Raw genomic sequence first — 8,835 nt, 5'->3', positions numbered from 1 at the left:
GTGATCTTCGGAGACCCCTCAATGCCACAAGTCTCCAGCATCTTCTCAACTATGTACAGGGCTTCAGGATCCTCCTGCTCTCTCTCAGTGCATTCTGGGTAATCAGCAATTTGATGACTCTTGAACAATTCCTTCATCTTCATAAAGGGATCCAGTACAGAAGGATCTTCTGTTCTTCTACTATAAAAGCATTCTGGGCAACCCTGACTCAGATGGCTCTGAAACAGTTTCAACTTTTCAGTCTTCTTCAGCTTCATCAGAGTGCGCAGGAGAGACTGAAATAAACACATGAAGAGGTGTGCTGTCTCAGTGTGAAATAAACACATAAAGGTGTGCTGTATCCGTGTGAAATAAACACATGAAGAGGTGTGCTGTCTCAGTGTGAAATAAACACATGAAGAGGTGTGCTGTATCAGAGCCATGGAAACACAGCCTTGCTTTATTATGGGTGGCAGTGTAGTATAATGGGTAAGGAGCTGGTCTCGTCAGAGGTTTGAATCCCAGGTAGGACACTGCTGTTGTACCCTTGAGCAAGGTACTTAACCTGCATTGCTTCAGTTCATATCCAGCTGTATAAAAGGAAGCAATGTAAATGCTGTGTAAAAAGTTGTGTAAGTCGCTCTGAATAAGAGTGACTGCTAAATGCCTGCAATGTCTCATGTTTTCTCTTGTAGGAAGGCCAGAACAGGAAAAGATACTTTAGAACACAACAAGCAGCAGGTCTAAAGCCTATATTCGAAATGCAGCTTTTGCTCCTGATTTATGTTTTTTAGGGACACTACTTGTGATGAATCACGAATGTCCTTGGAATAATTTAGTTGTTGAGTTGAATTAAGTTTCTCAGTGCAATACATTTTTTAATGCTAACTATACAAACTGAGTGCTGAGTGTCCATTCTACCTGCCCCGGAGTTTTCCGCAGTGATCACTAGGGCCGTTTACATTCCACCACAAGCGGACACGACGAGGCTTTGTCGGTGTTACATGATGTGCTAAGCGGACTACAGACCAAGCATCCAGACGCTGCCCTCATCGTGGCAGGGGACTTCAACAAGGCAAACCTTATGCCAAACTTTTACCAACACGTCAAATGTCCTACCCGAAAGGACAAGATACTTGATCACTGCTATTCACCATTCAAGGTGGGCTACAAGGCTACCTCTCTACCATCATTTGGCAAATCAGACCATGCCACCATCTTCCTGATAAAAGAATACAAACAACGGATGGTACGGGAAGAGGTGGTGTCGCGAGAGGTCAAGCGCTGGACCGCCCAATCAGAGGCCACTCTACAGGACGCGCTGGACGACGTCGACTAGGACAGGTTCCAGTCCACCTCTGATGACGTCAACGTGTTTACAGAAGTGGTGACCGGCTTCATTACAACGGTGGTGGACGAAGTTATCCCCACGGTGAAAGTTAAGTGTTTTCCTAACCAGAAACCGTGGGGTGACAGATCCATCCGCGTTGCTCTGAACGCATGCACCACTGCCTATAACGCGGGACTGCTGTCTGGGGACATGACGGAGCACAAGGCGGTGTCCTACAGGCTGAGGCGAGCAATCAAGGATGCAAAGCATCACTACAAGGACAGAGTGGAGTTGCAGCAGCAAGACACCCGACACGTGTGACAAGGACTATGGGACATTATAGACCATAAGGGCAGGCGCCCCCCTATGGTGAGAGCTGACACTACTCTGGCAGACGAGCTGAACTCTCTTTATGCACGTTTCAAGGCTAACAATGCTAACAACTAGTACAGTTAGCGTGTATAACACGAGTTCCCCCCCTGGAGCTGCAAGCTCACTTGTCCTATCAGAGTACTATGTGAGAAGAGCCTGGAAACAGGTGGACAGCAGGAAAGCAGGAGGGTCAGACGGAATCTTCGGACAAGTCCTCAAGACCTGCGCTGATCTCCTGGCTCCTGTGTTCACCACCATAATCAACCTCTCCCTGGCCCAGTCCGTGGTCCCCACATGTTTCAAGAGGTCCACCATTGTCCCTGTACCCAAGAACGCTTCCCCAGCCCGCCTGAATGACTATCGCCTCGGTGGTGACGAAGTGCTTTGAGAGGCTAGTCAAGGACTACATCTGCTCCTCTCTTCCCAGCACCTTGGACCCTCTGCAGTTTGCTTACCGCCCCAACAGATCCACGGACGATGTGGTCTGTCAGGTTCTGCACTCTCTCTCACCTCGACAACAGAGGGGGGGCTATGTAAGATTGCCGTTCATTGATTTCAGCTCAGCTTTCAATACCATAATCCCCTCCAGACTGGCTGCTAAACTGACTGACCTGGGACTGAACACCTCCGTTTGTGCCTGGATACTGGATTTCCTGACCGCCAGACCCCAGGTGGTTAGAGTGGGTAAGCACACCTCAAACCCCCTCACCCTCAGCCCCCCAGGGGTGTGTGTTGAGCCCTCTGCTGTACTCCCTGTACACACATGACTGTGAAGCCAGGTTTGAGTCCAACACCATCGTCAAGTTTGCTGACGACACAGTGGTGGTAGGCCCGATCACCAAGGACAACGAAAAGGCCTATCTCCAGGAGGTGGCAGACTTGTCACTGTGGTGCCAGGATAACCGTCTCTTCCTGAATGTCAGCAAAACCAATGAGATGGTGGTGCACATCTGTAAGAAGAAACAGCGGAGGACCAACACCCCTCTACAGATCAATGGGTCACCGGTAAAGAGGGTGAGCAATTTCAAAAAACTTCGGTGTACACATCACAGAAGACCTGACATGGACACTGCACACTGACACTGGTAAGAAAGGCAAGGCAGCGCCTGTATCATCTCAGACAGCTGAGGAAGTTCAGAGTCTCCAAGAAGATCCTGAAAACCTTCTACTCTGCAACCATTGAGAGAATCCTGCTGGGGAACATCACCGTCTGGTGCGGGAACTGCTCCTCTCTGGACTGGAGAGCCCTGCAGAGGGTGGTGCGGTCAGCTGAGCGTACCATGGGGACCACACTCCCCACTCTGCAGGACCTGTACCCCAGGAGGTGCTTAAGCAGAGCAAAGAGGATTAGGAAGGACTCTTTCCATCCCAACAACGGACTGTTTGAGCTGCTGCGGTCAGGCAAACGCCTACGCAGCCACAGGACCAGCACTGAGAGACTTAGGAGGAGCTTCTTCCCTCAGGACATCAGTGCTTTTAACTGCACTGCCTGGACAACTGTCCTGGAATAGTATTTTCACCTCAAGCACATAGCACCTTTACCTCAATGTACACTGCAGCACCTTACCGTCCCACGGTTTACTTTGTATTTTTCTTTTTTCTTTCTTGTACTTATTGTATTATATATCATAGGTTGCACTGCTTCCTATGACTTATTTTAGGACTTATATTAGGACTTACTTTTTTAAAAATTATTTGTAGAGGGCCAGAGCACGTTTTATAAACTTTAATAAACCTGATTAGATATTCAATGTGACCATTTGAAAGTCATATTAACTTCAAATATTAAAATAGAAAAATAACATATCATACCTGTTTTGAGGAGAACAGTTTATCTGAGCAATGAATCCTGTGAATAAATCATGAGACACAACTTAGTTAAACTCTTTTACTGCAGCTCTAACTGACAGCACATGGAGACAAAGCTTCCAGTTAAACTCATCCTCATCCTGCAGCTCTAACTCACAACACATGGAGACAGAGCTTCCAGTTAAACTCATCCTCTTACTGCAGCTCAAACTCACAGCACATGGAGACAGAGCTTCCAGTTAAACTCAGCCTCTTGCTGCAGGTCTAATTCAATACGAACGTGGTTCATTACCTTTGATCACCTGTGACCTCTCCTCTTAAGTTGATTAGACGATTCATTGAACGGTCACTCTTCATAGACAGACAGCTGGGTACAGGTGACCCAGCCCTCTCTACCCAAACCCTGTGAACAAAACATGGAGACAGAGCTTCCAGTTAAACTCATCCTCTTACTGCGCTTAATTACGCACTGGACAGATTCAGTTAATCATCCTCTAACTGCAGCTCTAACTCACAGCACATGGAGACAGAGCTTCCAGTTAAACTCATCCTCTTGCTGCAGGTCTAATTCAATACGAACGCGGTTCATTACCTTTGATCACCTGTGATCTTTCCTCTTAAGTTGATTAGAGGATTCCTTGAACGGTCACTCATCATAGACAGACAGCTGGGTACAGGTGACCCAGCCCTCTCTACCCGAACCCTGTGAACAAAACATGGAGACAGAGCTTCCAGTTAAACTCATCCTCTTACTGCAGCTCTAACTCACAGCACATGGAGACAGAGCTTCCAGTTAAACTCATCCTCTTACTGCAGCTCTAACTCACAGCACATGGAGACAGAGCTTCCAGTTAAACTCATCCTCTTACTGCAGCTCAAACTCACAGCACATGGAGACAAAGATTTCAGTGAAACTCATCCTCTTACTGCAGCTCTCTAACTCACAGTACATGAAGACAGAGCTTCCAGTTAAATTCATACTCTTACTGCAGCTGTAACAGTGCGTTCACACAGTGAGTAACTCGGTTGATGAGTTTCTGGAAGTCCATTCATTCTCTATGTATCTGAGCGAGGCCCAGCAACACAAGCAACTGGGCAACTGAGCAACCAATGTTGCCAGAAAAATGTTGCTCACAGTATAACTTCTTGCCGGCATCGCCCGTCAACAGCCAATCAGAGTTTCAGGCTTCCTGTTTCTCCAACCGATATGATACCATTTCGCAAATTATTAAACTGCTCAGTGAGAAAAAATGGATGAACAACTCATCATTATGGTACAATTACACCCGGTGTTAGACAAAGTTTTTAAAAAAAGAGTACAGGGATAAGCATCTGAAAATGACACGTGGACGGCAGTTTCAGCTTGCTTGCTAGCAAGCTAGTCTGTGAGATAAAGAGATCGCTAGCTAGGCAGCTAACTAGTGAGAGATATGGAGAGATCGCTAGCCAGCTAGTGAGAGGGATAGAGAGGTCACTAGCTAGGCAGCTAACTAGTGAGAGAGATATGGAGAGATCGCTAGCCAGCTAGTGAGCGGGATAGAGAGGTTGCTAGCTAGGTGGCTAACTAGTGAGAGAGATACAGAGAGATATATGGCTAAAGAGATGGCAATAACAAATATTCAGTGTCTGACATAACTATAGAAACAAAAGGAGATGATATGTGGCTATATGGGAAATATGCGTCTTTTGTTACGCCGTTATTTCTCTTCAAAAATATGTAGTTGCACAAAACCCCAAAGAGGACACAACGGGAAGCTCCTGCCCCTCCCTCAGCCTAGTAAACTGGAGAAACCCATCAACCCAGTTTCTCGCTGTGTGAATGCAGGGTAACTCACAGCACGAGGAGACAAAGCTTCCAGTTAAACTCATCCTCTTACTGCAGCTCTAACTCACAGCACATGGAGACAGAGCATCCAGTTAAACTCATCCTCTTACTGCAGCTCTAACACACAGCACATGGAGACAGAGCTTCCAGTTAAACTCATCTTCTTACTGCAGCTCTAACTCACAGCACATGGAGACAGAGCTTCCAGTTAAACTCAGCCTCTTGCTGCAAGTCTAATTCAATACGAACGTGGTTCATTACCTTTGATCACCTGTGACCTCTCCTCTTAAGTTGATTAGACGATTCATTGAACGGTCACTCTTCATAGACAGACAGCTGGGTACAGGTGACCCAGCCCTCTCTACCCAAACCCTGTGAACAAAACATGGAGACAGAGCTTCCAGTTAAACTCATCCTCTTACTGCAGCTCTAACTCACAGCACATGGAGACAGAGCTTCCAGTTAAACTCATCCTCTTGCTGCAGCTCTAACTCACAGCACATGGGACAGAGCTTCATTTAAACTCATCCTCTTGCTGCAGGTCTAATTCAATACGAACGCGTTCATACCTTGATCACCTGTGATTTTTCTCTTAGTGATTAGAGGATTCCTGAACGGTCACTCATCGTAGACAGACAGCTGGGTACAGGTGACCAGCCCTCTCTACCCGAACCTGTGAACAAACATGGAGACAGAGCTTCCAGTTAAACTCATCCTCTTACTGCAGCTCTAATCACAGCACATGGAGACAGAGCTTCCAGTTAAACTATCCTCTTACTGCAGCTCTAACTCACAGCACATGGAGACAGAGCTTCCCAGTTAAACTCATCCTCTTACTGCAGCTCAAACTCACAGCACATGGAGACAAAGATTTCAGTGAAACTCATCCTCTTACTGCAGCTCTCTAACTCACAGTACATGAAGACAGAGCTTCCAGTTAAATTCATACTATTAGTGCAGCTGTAACAGTGCGTTCACACAGTGAGTAACTCGGTTGATGAGTTTCTGGAAGTCCATTCATTCTCTATGTATCTGAGCGAGGCCCAGCAACACAAGCAACTGGGCAACTGAGCAACCAATGTTGCCAGAAAAATGTTGCTCACAGTATAACTTCTTGCCGGCATCGCCCGTCAACAGCCAATCAGAGTTTCAGGCTTCCTGTTTCTCCAACCGATATGATACCATTTCGCAAATTATTAAACTGCTCAGTGAGAAAAAATGGATGAACAACTCATCATTATGGTACAATTACACCCGGTGTTAGACAAAGTTTTTAAAAAAAGAGTACAGGGATAAGCATCTGAAAATGACACGTGGACGGCAGTTTCAGCTTGCTTGCTAGCAAGCTAGTCTGTGAGATAAAGAGATCGCTAGCTAGGCAGCTAACTAGTGAGAGATATGGAGAGATCGCTAGCCAGCTAGTGAGAGGGATAGAGAGGTCACTAGCTAGGCAGCTAACTAGTGAGAGAGATGTGGAGAGATCGCTAGCCAGCTAGTGAGCGGGATAGAGAGGTCGCTAGCTAGGTGGCTAACTAGTGAGAGAGATACAGAGAGATATATGGCTAAAGAGATGGCAATAACAAATATTCAGTGTCTGACATAACTATAGAAACAAAAGGAGATGATATGTGGCTATATGGGAAATATGCGTCTTTTGTTACGCCGTTATTTCTCTTCAAAAATATGTAGTTGCACAAAACCCCAAAGAGGACACAACGGGAAGCTCCTGCCCCTCCCTCAGCCTAGTAAACTGGAGCAACCCATCAACCCAGTTTCTCGCTGTGTGAATGCAGGGTAACTCACAGCACGAGGAGACAAAGCTTCCAGTTAAACTCATCCTCTTACTGCAGCTCTAACACACAGCACATGGAGACAGAGCTTCCATTTAAACTCATCTTCTTACTGCAGCTCTAACTCACAGCACATGGAGACAGAGCTTCCAGTTAAACTCAGCCTCATGCTGCAGGTCTAATTCAATACGAACGTGGTTCATTACCTTTGATCACCTGTGACCTCTCCTCTTAAGTTGATTAGACGATTCATTGAACGGTCACTCTTCATAGACAGACAGCTGGGTACAGGTGACCCAGCTCTCTCTACCCAAACCCTGTGAACAAAACATGGAGACAGAGCATTCAGTTAAACTCATCCTCTTACTGCAGCTCTAACTCACAGCACATGGAGACAGAGCTTCCAGTTAAACTCATCCTCTTACTGCAGCTCTAACTCACAGTACATGGAGACAGAGCTTACAGTTAAACTCATCCTCTTACTGCAGCTCTAACTCACAGCACATGGAGACAGAGCTTCCAGTTAAACTCACCCTCATCCTGCAGCTCTAACTCACAACACATGGAGACAGAGCTTCCAGTTAAACTCATCCTCTTACTGCAGCTCTAACTCACAGTACATGGAGACAGAGCTTACAGTTAAACTCGTCCTCTTACTGCAGCTCTAACTCACAGCACATGGAGACAGAGCTTCCAGTTAAACTCACCCTCATCCTGCAGCTCTAACTCACAACACATGGAGACAGAGCTTCCAGTTAAACTCACCCTCATCCTGCAGCTCTAACTCACAACACATGGAGACAGAGCTTCCAGTTATACTCATCCTCTTACTGCAGCTCTAACTCACAGCACATGGAGACAAAGCTTCCAGTTAAACTCATCCTCTTACTGCAGCTCTAACTCACAGTACATGGAGACAGAGCTTCCAGTTAAACTCATCCTCTTTCTGCAGCTCTAACTCACAGCACATGGAGACAGAGCTTCCAGTTAAACTCAGCCTCTTGCTGCAGGTCTAATTCAATACGAACGTGGTTCATTACCTCTGATCACCTGTGACCATTCCTCTAAAGTTGATTAGACGATTCATTGAACGGTCACTCTTCATAGACAGACAGTTGGGTACAGGTGACCCAGCCCTCTCTACCCAAACCCTGTGAACAAAACATGGAGACAGAGCATTCAGTTAAACTCATCCTCTTACTGCAGCTCTAACTCACAACACATGGAGACAGAGCTTCCAGTGAAACTCATCCTCTTATTGCAGATCTAACTCACTGAACATGGAGACAGAGCTTCCAGTTAAACTCATCCTCTTACTGCAGCTCTAACTCACAGCACATTAACTCTCTGATTCATGCATTTTCACCTCTTTCTCGCAAGGCCGTGGGTTCCATCGTCAGTCTCGGTCTCCTCTGAGGAACTCATTTTAGAAACAGCGCCCCCTGTCTCAGGACACCTGAACACACCAGATCAGATTCATAAGTGGGTTCTGACCCAAATTGGCAGACCTGTAAATACACACAAGAAGAACATGATAACGCACAGACATAATAATACATACAGACACACACACACATCAAATCTCATAGAACAGACAGGGATAAATCTGGAATTTAACTGAGCCATAAACTTGTACAGTAATACAATTCCCTCCAAAATATTCTGCACAAACGATAACAATTACTAAGACTGTTGAATATAAAGATTACCAGTGCTGAGATATATTTCAT

General features: G+C 46.1%; 1 long non-coding RNA gene across 3 annotated transcripts; it reads right to left on the bottom strand.

The window, feature by feature from the left end:
* Window positions 1–6: 6 nt before the first annotated feature.
* Window positions 7–8,790, bottom strand: LOC135246508 (uncharacterized). Of its 3 annotated transcripts, XR_010327732.1 has the most exons (8): window positions 8,472–8,790; window positions 8,146–8,256; window positions 7,312–7,422; window positions 5,577–5,687; window positions 4,083–4,193; window positions 3,783–3,893; window positions 3,494–3,530; window positions 7–275 (listed from the first exon to the last, which is right to left on the bottom strand). It is a non-coding gene; the product is annotated as an uncharacterized LOC135246508 (long non-coding RNA). The 3 variants fall into 3 exon arrangements; XR_010327733.1 differs by lacking the exon at window positions 4,083–4,193; XR_010327734.1 differs by lacking the exon at window positions 8,146–8,256.
* Between the last annotated feature and the right edge of the window lie 45 nt (window positions 8,791–8,835).

This window comes from Anguilla rostrata, unplaced genomic scaffold (assembly GCF_018555375.3).
Source record: "Anguilla rostrata isolate EN2019 unplaced genomic scaffold, ASM1855537v3 scaf0421, whole genome shotgun sequence".
Classification (NCBI taxonomy): domain Eukaryota; kingdom Metazoa; phylum Chordata; class Actinopteri; order Anguilliformes; family Anguillidae; genus Anguilla; species Anguilla rostrata.
The sequence above is the reverse complement of the archived record's forward strand: the minus strand, read 5'-3'. Positions and strand labels throughout refer to the sequence as shown.